The following is an 11,221-nucleotide window of genomic DNA, read 5'->3' as shown; positions in this document are numbered from 1 at the left end:
CTAATAGAGCTGAGGACCCTTAATTTGGTTTCTTGGACTGCTTTTTGCCACTTTGGGAATAGCCTTTCTCCTTGGGCTTCTTGGATGTTTTTATCAAAGGAAATGCTTATGTGATCCTTCAGGCTCTGAGTGATTCATCATGCCAGACATTAGGGACAGTACTCCTGAGAGACTCCATATTGTCTGCTGAATGTGCATGGGGGCAGAAAACCACTGTAGAAAGCCTGGAGCTCCTTGTCTGTGGCTTAGTGTACTTTTAACTATGCTCCCTGCAGCCATGACTTATACCTATCTCTACTGGAACCAGGACCACTGGCAGGAAAGGTGAAAACCATGGATAGAACCTCTACCTCCAGTGATGGAGACCTGTGCCATAGGATGACCAGAAAAAAATAAAGGGGACAACTGATAGAGCAAGTTCCTGCCAGAATTAAGAGGTGTGAACAAGGATAGAAAAGGAAGAGTAGCATTTACTTCCCTGAGATAAGAGGAAAGGAGAGGAATAGAATATAATACTTTGCAATTAAGTGCATTATGTATAGCACCCAATAAGCCCTTTTTAAACATAGTTTTCTCAGGTTCAAAGCATTCATTAAATCTGTATCTCAAAAACAATAACTTACAAACTGCCATCAATGGGCTTGCTTCTTTTTCTTAGCTAGAAAACACTAACTTTTAAGCAAAGGTATTTAACTGAATAGTATGGTAGAAAAAAATTGCAGTAGAACACTTCTCCCATAAACCATGGGCCCTTTCCCACAGATATACACATCATCATTGAGTAAAGTGAATATATATAGGTATCACCTATGAGGGGACCATATATGGGAAATATATGTTGTAATAGAAGGCATATTTATGATGTAAACTACATATGTTAAGGTATTAAAATATCAATATTTCATTGGCTCAAGGGCAAGGTTTCAGGCCATTGACATAGCTGTTTAGTATTCTAAGTACAAAATATAACCCATAATGAAGCAGGAATTGTTTTCCCTCAGGCTTGAATGGCTCACCAATATGTCCCAAAAAGAGGCAGGGCAGCAGTACTCAAGTGAATTTACAGTATCCTTGACAACTATCCTTTCCATGCTATGGTTAAATAAACCTTTTGTTAACTGCTGTATGGTTTATGAGTATTTCATTTTATCCTAACAAAGACCCTGGAAACTGAGAAAATCAAATCGATTCCATTCTGTAATTCACTTCTTTTTATATCACTACTAACATTTTGTAAAACTACCCAAGTCATGTTTCATTGGTCTCTAAATTGAGTTTAGAAGTTCATTTTTCCTGATAATCACTATTTTATTCTTGTGTAAAGGAAATCTGTTGTTCTTGAAAGACACAAATGGATGCTATGGCGTCCGGTCTGTTATCTCTGCCAAACTGGCTGTCCTTCAAGAAAGTCTGATGTTATTGCTGTGGTACTAGCTATGCAAAAGTGGATACCACCAATAAGTTTTCCATAGTAACAAACTGGAAGGAGGGGTTGCTGCTAGCCCTGCATTCCAAGTTTCCAGCCAGTCATATTGTCCCCCATTTTGTTGTTTCCCTTCTAATCTTGGTTTTGTTTGTATAAAACCTTTTTAATTTAATATAATCAAAACTATTCATTTTATATCTTATTATTGTTCTCTATTGCTTGTTTAGTCATAAATTCTTCCCTTCTCCATAGATCTGTTACATTTAATTGTCGTTGGACTCTGAATATTTATATATGTGGTCACCAGGGATTTAATTTCTAAATCTCAAATGAATTACTAAAGTAAATGGAATTTATGATAGTTTATTTTAAATAGAGGTAAGATATTAAGGAGAGAGAGAGAGAGAGAGAGAGAGAGAGAGAGAGAGAGAGAGAGAGAGAGAGGAAAGTCCAGCTTCCTCTGAGCCAGGTAGAAATACTAAGGCCCTAATCAGGGAAAAGAGTATCAAGATAATGGGCCTTTCTCAGAGGAAAGGCAGGGTCACTAAGTCAGCCTTTCACTCACCAACGGTGACCATCTAAATGGAAAGAAGTCTGGGTGTCTGTCTTCCGGTCGCTCCTCAGGTGTCTGTCTTCCAGTCTCTCCTCCAAGTCAGAGAGCTCTTCGAACTCCTTGAATCGAATATCGAATCAAATATATCTTCTTCTGGTCTCTGGTCCTCTTTATAAAGATCTTTTTTCTCTTATGTCACCTCCCCCTAAATTTCACGGCTACCAATCACAGCAGACACTTTTCTCCAGGACTGCCCACTCTTTAGTTCACACCTTCTTTGATTAGATTATACTTTTTTGGGGTTACTTAACACCTTTTTTGGTTAGTTCACTTTTTGTAGTTACTTAACACTGTTTTGTAGTTAAAATGGGTAGATCTACTTGAAATACTGAGTTACCACCTTTTTGTAGATTAAAATCTAAAAATAGATTGTGGATTACAACTTACTCTTCCCAATAAAGGAAGAGCTAAGTACCTTCATTGTTACAATCAGAAGATAGCTAAATCCAATCTCCACAGATCTAACAGGTAAACTATTCTATGTTCCCCTAATTTACTTACAATATCACTTTTTATGTTTAAATCATATACCCATGAACTAATGCAGAATGAAAAATCTTAGTAGTAGTAGGGCAGTAATGGCGAACCTATAGAACCGGTGCCAAAGATGGCACACAAAGCACTCTCTGGGCACTGTCACCCTCCCCGCAACCTCCCACAGAGTTCATTACTAGAAAGGCAGAGGGACTCAGGCGGAGCTGCTCCCCCCCACCTCTGCCAGCACTGGGCCTGATGGCATTCCTTACTTGACCCCCCTCCCCACAACAGCCCAGTGGGAGAGTTTTCTCCCTCCCCTGTGTGGGGTAAGGAGTGGGGACATGCCTGGCACTCAGTCAGGGGGGTGGGGTGGGGGCAGGTCCTGGCACTCTATCGCTAAAAGGTTCATCATCACTGGTATACGGTATAAGATTTTGATCTAAACTTAATTTTTGCCATACTGTTTTCCAATTTTCCCAGCAGTTTTTGTCAAATAGTGAGTTTTTATACCAAAAGCTAGGATCTTTGGGTAGCTGAGGTCATTTACCCCTAATCTATTGCATTGATCTACCCTTCCCCTACCTCTCTGACTACTCCTTAGTGTCCTTACTGGATCCTCTTCCTGATCAGATCCTGTAACTATAGGAGTTCCCCAGGGGTTCTGTCTTGGGTCCTCTTCTCTCTATATTACTGTGAATTCTCTCTCGAGTATTTAATTACCATATTTATGCTGATGATTCTCACATCTACCTATCCTGCCCCAATCTCTCAGTTGCCTTCTAATCTCACATTTCCAACCACCTTTCAGAAATCTCAAACTGAATATCACAGATATCTCAAACTCAACATGTCCAAAATCAAACTCATTATCTTTCCACCTAAACTCTGTTCTGCCACAACCCGCACATACCTTTTATATTACTATAGAGGGCAACATCATACTCACAGCCCCTTAGTTAGGCACACAACCTAGGAGTCCATCCTAGATTCCTCACTATCTCTCATACCCCATTTCCAACCTGTATCCAAAGCCTGTACATGTCAACTTCGCAACATCTCTTGCATATGCCCCCTTCTCTCCTCTAATACTGCCCTCACTCTAGGGCAGGCCCTCATCTCCTCAAATCCAGAATATTGCAATAGCTTGCTGGAGAGTCTACCTGCCTCCAATCTCTCTCCACTCCAATGAATCTGCCATTCAGCTACCAAAGTGATTTTCCTAAAGAGCAAGTTAAATCATGTCACATTTCCCACTCAATAAACTCCACTGGCTTCCTATCGCCTCCAGGATCATATACAAAATGCTCTGTTTGGCCTTCAGACCTTCAAAACCTTGCCCCTTCCTACCTTTCCAGTCTTCTTACAACTTAATCCCTTCCAGGTATTCTTCAGTCCAGTGGCACTGGCTTCCTGGCTATTCCATAAACAAGACATTCTAGCTTTCCACTCTGGGCATTTTCTCTGCTTGTCCTCCATGCCTAGAATATTCTCCCTCTTCATCTCTGCCTACTGTCTTTCTTGCCTTCCTTTAAATATCAATTCAAATTCCATCTTCTATAGAAAGCTTTTCTCAATCTCTCAATCCTATTGCCTTCCCTCTCTTTAGGATTTCCTTTTTTATCCTGAATATAGCTTGTTTGTACCTATTTGTTTGCTTGTGGTCTCTTCTATTAGAACATGAGCTCCTTGAGAACAGGAACTGTTCCCAGTGGTTAACATAGTAAGCATTTAATAAGTGTTTGTTGACCAATTTGTTCAGATCACACAGAAAAGGGAAACAAGCATTTATTAGGCATCCACTATGTCCCAATCACTGTACTAAGCACTTAACAAATATTATCTCATTTTATTCATATCCAGTATCTGAGGCTGACTTTGAACTCAAGTCTTCCTGACTACAGACACAGAACTCTATCCACTGTACCACCTAACTGCCTCAAAACTACAAGAAACACCTAACTATAGCTCAAAATTCTCTCTCCAAGTACTAGAAGTTGAAGGAGAAATATGTTCTCTCTACTTACCACTATAACTCCTGAACCCCTGCCAGTGACCTCCCCATTAACACAAGATCTTTTCACTCACAGCCACCCTGAAAAGGGTGTTGAGGAAAAGTGTTGGGCTAGTTCAGAGATAAACAGTTCCCTTAAGCCAGAGAACTGCCAAGCTCCTTAGATGTGCAAATAAATACCAGAGCTCCTTTGTGCAATCAGCTCCAAGTTTCACAGCAGAGGTCAGGGAAAAAAAAAAACAGATGCAAAGCCTGTCTTTCCCTCTCTGTTTCTTCTCTCTGGTTGGTTTCAGAAACCAGAGGGGGCAATACAGAATAACACAGGCACCCTTGAGATGTTTCCCCTCTGCAGGTTATAAATGCTGCCAGAAAATAACAGATTTAATATCCTTTCACAAAGCAACAGGACTCATTTCTTAGACAGTGGGCCTCCAGCAGCTGCTTAAGTCTTTCTTCAGTCAATGGGCAAAGCAAAGCCTCTCCTCTAAACAGCAAGCTCCCACTTAGCTGCTGAAGGGTCAGCTGTTTCTGATGGAAGTCTTCTATCTTCTGTCCCCAGCTCCCACTGACTCCTTCAGTATTCAGCTTACTCTGCTATCTCTTCCTATTGCTTCTTCTCTGTTTGCTTTACAACTATGGCTGCTACTTTCTTGGCAGCTCTAGTGTAAGGGTTCTCAACAATTTTGGGGTCACAGACTTCTGCAGTAACCTGGTGGAGTCTAATAATACTGTGAAATGCTGCTTACATTCACGTTTGGAGAAAATGCTGAATTTCAGTTCGAAACTGATGAAAATAAAGATGTAAGTCTTTACATGAGTGGACTTTAGGGTTTTGATTATTGTTTTTGTCTTCCTATGAGAAAATGCCATGATTATTCTTGCTTTTCTCTTGTTTTACAGTCATGAGCTCACTGTGCTTTGTTGCAGCAGAATGATGATAATAAGTCCTTGGGAGCACCTGGACTTTCCAACATTGAATTCAGGTCGAGATGAGCAGTCCCGCCTAGGAAGCAAGAGGTTACCAAACATATCACACTGCTGGGAGTTTCAGTTAAATTGGGTATAATAATAGTGATAACGTCTATCTTACAGGATGTGAGGAGAGGCTCGAGTGAAGTTATGCCTGTAAAGTACTCTGCAAATCTAAAAGCATTACACAAACGACGATTATTATTGCCGCTGTTGTCATTATTGTTACTTCTGAATTACAAACCCCAATATCACTTGGGCCTCTTTCTTAGGGTTCTTGTCACTTCCACATTGCTGACCAGTTCTTTCTTGTTGATCAGAATTAAGTACAAAAAGAGCAATTCTCCATTGTTTTCTCATCCTTCTGACAGACCTAACTTTTATCAACGGTTGCATGATAGTTACAAACTGCCATAAAACCAAATTAACAGGGGAGTTGTCAGGGAGTTGACTTCCCCACCTGTAGAATCGCACACCCCAAATATCATAAAAAAATATCCCAAGTGGCCAGATATGGAAAATGCCACAAGTAACTTTCCTTTGTGAATTCCATACTCCATACAACTTGCCATGCTATTAACGATTCCAAGTCTTTGTTGATCTACCAGTGGCAACAAAAGACTTTTGAAATTTAGTTACTTGACAGCCCTTTCACTAAGTCTGGTAAAATATTAGATTCCAGTAGCCCAATAATATTCAATTTAATGTTCTGTGGACATCTCTCCCCACTAAGTCTCATCTGAGTAGAAAGTGAACTCCTTAAAGGCCTGAGCAGTCTCACATTTGCACTGTATGCCAGGTACCCAACACTATGCTGACACTCAGAAAGGCACTAATAAATGTATTTTAATTAACTTGAGCATTAATTCACCCATGGCAGGTGGCAGCTAGGTGGTACCATAGATAACATCAACTCTGGAACTGGAAGAACCTGGGTCCAGACTTGGTCTCAGACACCTCCTAGCTGTGTGACCCTGGGCAAGTCACTTAAACTAGTTTGCCTAGCCCTTGCCCTTCTGTCTTAGTGTTGTTACTAGGACAAAAAAAAAGGCAAGAATTGAACAATTCACATATGGTAGTCCTAAATGTTTCCTATATCTAGATGTTGTCTTTGGAAGATCTCAAGAAAAGCCATTTCATTTAGCGTCATGAAGGAAACGAACATAGACTGCTAACAAAGAGAGAGAACTAGGAGTCAGAACATCATCTGCCAAGCTGATTCCATCCTATTGTTAACACCGTGAGCATCAGAAGGCAAATCTCCCAAATATTTTGAGTCTCTTCCCTTTTGGGACATGAAGAAAGAATCACTTCCTTCCCAGGAGCTACCTTGGGCCAGAGGAGAGCTTCTGAGCTTTCTGATTGCTTTCTGACTGAGTTCAGAGCCATGACACAGGACCAGAACCTGGGGACCCCAAGATCCTTCCCCAACCCAAAGCAGAAATTTTACTAATGGCTTTGATGGCCTAATATGAGCTATTAACTGAGAATGATGTAATTCTTTCTCCCTGGGGCTTCTACAGAATGAGATTCAAGCCAAATGGCATTCTGAAAAAGGTGGAGATGATGCTATAAAAGCTACTTTTATGGGTTCTACTTTGCTTCTCTGGAGCCAGATGTGAAAAAAATTAGGACTGAAGAAGAAAAGACATTGGGATCTCTGTGTTCCAAGTGCTGGGACTGTTCTAGACCAAAGAGGGATGGCTCCTGATAGCACAGTGATTTTTCTTTTCTTTTTTTTTCAACATGCCATCATATGATTTATTAATTTCAAACAACCAAAAAGACAATTTTTTCCTAATCTGCTATTTTGTCAAAAGTGAAAGAAAGTGAAGCTTGGTTCTCTCATTTCTTTTGTCATGCTCTGTCTCCTGGCAAAACGGGGGTTTATAGGGTGTGTGTGTGTGTGTGTAGCAGAGGAGGAATCACAGGGATATATCAAGGGTGATTTTTTGCATGTAAATTCAAACAAGGAATGGTGGGGTTGAAAAATCACTGGACTAGAAGTGGTTCTGGCAGAACCTGTTTGGGTTGAGTGGATTGGCGACTTCCAACAACCATGATGGAAAGCATTTAGTCCTGTGCAAGCTCTTTAAAAGTGTTTATTCCCTTCTTCTTCCCTTTGGCCAACTCCATTTTTCACACCAGGCACTATTAGGCAGCAGGGAGATTGACAAGAAGATGTTCAGGAGAGCGGCTATGTGACTCAGTGGATTAAGAGCCAAGTCTCCAGATGGGAGGTTGGACTGGTTTCAGATATACTTGCCATTAACCTGCCTTGGAACCAATACACAGTATTGATTCAAAGATGGAAGGCAAAGCTTTAACAAAAACAACAACCAGATTATTCTCCAGAAAGTTTAAGATCTATGAACATAAAATAACTAAATTGTGAAAAAAATTGCTAATAATAAAATAACTTAATTTTGGAAAAAAAAACAACAACCAAAAAAGAGATGTTCGGGGAATAGAGTGAAGCCCCACTGGGTCCCCGGCTGAGACAATGGGTCAGGGAAGTCCTCGCCAACCAGGTCAGTAGAAGGATCTCCAGGGTGGGAGCTCTGGAGCTGAAAGGGTTAGCTCCTCTGGGAGTAGTGCCTGACCCTGGTGGCTGACCAGGCAGATGGCAAAGCATGGCTTCAACCTTGTGAGTGGGAGAAGTGGGGAGCTCTTAGACCCCTCCGCTCAATGCCCCATGTTCCCTTTAGGAAGAGGTCCCAGCCCATACTGTTGCTTTTTTAGGGGGATAACCACTAGCAAGAAGAAGAGCCCAATCCCTGAGCTGCCAGAAGATGTGGCCCTGAAGGGATTCTCTGAACAGTGCAGAGCCCAAGGGACCTGCTAAATGCTCCGGCTTTGATGTCAAAAGTGCCAGTGACAAGTCATTTAATAGGTGCTTCTGGGTATCGCGTGTTAAGCATTTCTTTTGTGAAGCTGCCTTGATCCTGATTTATATTGTTTGTTGAGTACTTTTCTGCCACCTGTTTTAGGGAAAGTCCCTCGACCTGAGCCAAATCCAAGCTCTAAGTGATGTTCTGCAGGGTTCTGAGCTCCCTCTCCAGAGATCAGGAACCGCCCCCAAGCCTGAACCTGGCCCACAGCTTAGGGGTCCCTTAGTGGAGGAGGAGCGGGGCACCTGGGCCTAGCCATGGTTCTGCATGGGTTGTTCCACTGGGATCAGCCCCTTGTATGTCAACTGTGACTCAGCTCTTATATAAGAAGCAGAGTGGCACGAGGCAAAGGGTAAGCAAACAGAAGTTGTATAACCAGCCAAGCCTTTTAACCGCAGTCCCTTGTCTGCCTTTATCTCTTTGTCACCCAGAAACTCCAAACCCTTCCTTCCCAGTCAGCCTTCCCAAGGTAGACCTTCTAGTTCCTTTCAAATAGGCTGCAAGCTACAAGATTCAAAAAAGGTTTGGGGCTGAGTTGGGCAATGTTTATAGCCAAATACTAAAAAAATAAAAAATAAAATACAAACCCTCTGGGTTTAAGGAAATGCTGGGGACAGGGAAGACAGGGCAGAAGCCAAAGTCCTCAGTCCATCTCTCCGGAACGTAACCTAGGGGGGAATCTAATTTTTGCCTCTAGTAAAGAAAAGCGGTGAATCAGAGAGGCTCAGAGTATCTAAGAAGCAAGCTAAGGGATTATTAGAAAGTAATTATCCTGATTATCTTGTTCTGTAGGTCTTTGAACCGAACCCTGCCCTTCCTAGCCAGAATGGGCTGACTGAGTTGTTCTGTTTTTGCTTGGTTTGGGGATCCCTTATGAGCTTTACCTGGATTTTGAAAGGACCACAGAGACTAGGCAATCTAATCCTCTCATTTCACAAATGGGGAAATAGAGGGGCAGAATAGAAAAGAAACTTGCCCAAGGTCTCGCAGATAATAAACAACAGAGCCAGGGTCCTGCCTTCAGGTTCTCTTTCTTCTGCCTCTCATGGAGCATGATATATCTCCTTTGGATGGAGAAGTCTCATAGTCCTTTGGAACAAAAGCTGTGAGGACAGTGGCAGGTAGGTGGCTCGGTATTTAGAGTGTTGGGCCTGGAGTCAAGAGGACCTGGGTTCAAATTTGGATCCAGACACTCCCTCGCAGTAATCCAGGGCAAGACACTTACCCCCCAATTACTTAACTCTTACTGACCTTCTGCCTTGATACTGATACTAAGTATTGATTCTTTTTTTTTTTAAACCCTTACCTTCCGTCTTGGAGTCAATACTGTATATTGGCTCCAAGGCAGAAGAGTGGTAAGGGCTAGGCAATGGGGGTCAAGTGACTTGCCCAGGGTCACACAGCTGGGAAGTGTCTGAGTAAGTATTGATTCTAAGATAGAAGGTAAAAGGTTTTTTTTTTTTTTTAAGAAAAAATATGCAAAGTAATGTTGACCCGGACAATTTTGACATGAAGAAAGCAGTACTGGCCCCAACCCTTTCCTGTCTTATCTCTTTGGCTTCCTTACAGCTAACTCTATCCCTGCCTTTGTGGTAAGATTCAGAGACCTGAAGTTTCTCAAAAATAGAGAACTAAGTAAAATTTATAATAATACAAGCTGTTTCCAAATGGATAGATAGTCAAAGGATAGGAACAAACAGTTTTCAGATGAAGAAATCAAAGCTATCAATAATCGTGGGAAAAAAATGTTCTAGATTCCCCTTGATTAGAGACATCCACATTAAGACAACCCTGAGCTCTGTGGATTGAGAGCCAGGCCTAGAGATGGGAGGTCCTAGGTTCAAATCTGGCCTCAGACACTTCCCAGCTGTGTGACCCTGGGCATGTCACTTGACCCCCATTGCCTAACCCTTACCACTCTTCTGCCTTGGAGCCAATACATGGTATTGACTTCAAGACGGAAGGTAAGGGTTTAAAAAAAAAAAAGACAACCCTGAGGTAACCCCTCACACCTTGAAGATTGGCCAATATGGCAGGAAAGGAAAATGATAAATGTTAGAGGGGATGTGGCAAAATTGGGGACACTAATGCATTGTTGGTGGAGTTGTGAAACTGATCCAACTGTTCTAGAGGGTAATTTGGAACTATGCCCAAAGGGCTATAAAACTGTGCATATACTCTTTGACCCTGTAATACTGCTACTAGGTTTGTATCCTAATGACATAAAAAGGGGAGGGAGGAGCTAGTTGTACAAAAATATTTATAGCAGCTCTTTTTGAGGTGGCAAATAATTGGAAATTGAGGGGATGTCCATCAACTGGGGAGTGGCTAAACAAATTGTGGTATATGATGATGATAGAATACTACTGGGTTATGAGAAATGATCAACAGGATGATTTCAGAAAGAACTGTTTGAAAGACCAAATGAACAGGTGAATACTGTACACAGTAACAACAACATTGTGCAATGATCAACTGTGAAAGACAGCTACTTTTAGCAATCCAATGATCCAGGACAATTCTGAAGAACTTATGACAAAGAACGCTATCTATCTCCAGAGAAAGAACTGTGGGAGTTGAACTGCAGATCAAAGCACAGTATTCTTCACTTTAGTGTATTTGAGTTATTTGCGGGTTTTGATTTTATCCGAGTATTCTCTTATAACAATGAACAATATGAAATCAAGCTTTGCATGATGATACATGTATAACCCTAATCAAATTGCTTATCCTCTCTGGGAAGGGGGAAGGGAAAGGAGGGAGGGAGACAATTTGGATCCTATAACTTCAGAAAATGCATGTGGAAAATTTTTACTGCATGTAATTGGTAAAAT

This window comes from Monodelphis domestica, chromosome 2 (assembly GCF_027887165.1).
Source record: "Monodelphis domestica isolate mMonDom1 chromosome 2, mMonDom1.pri, whole genome shotgun sequence".
Classification (NCBI taxonomy): Eukaryota; Metazoa; Chordata; class Mammalia; order Didelphimorphia; family Didelphidae; genus Monodelphis; species Monodelphis domestica.
The sequence above is the reverse complement of the archived record's forward strand: the minus strand, read 5'-3'. Positions refer to the sequence as shown.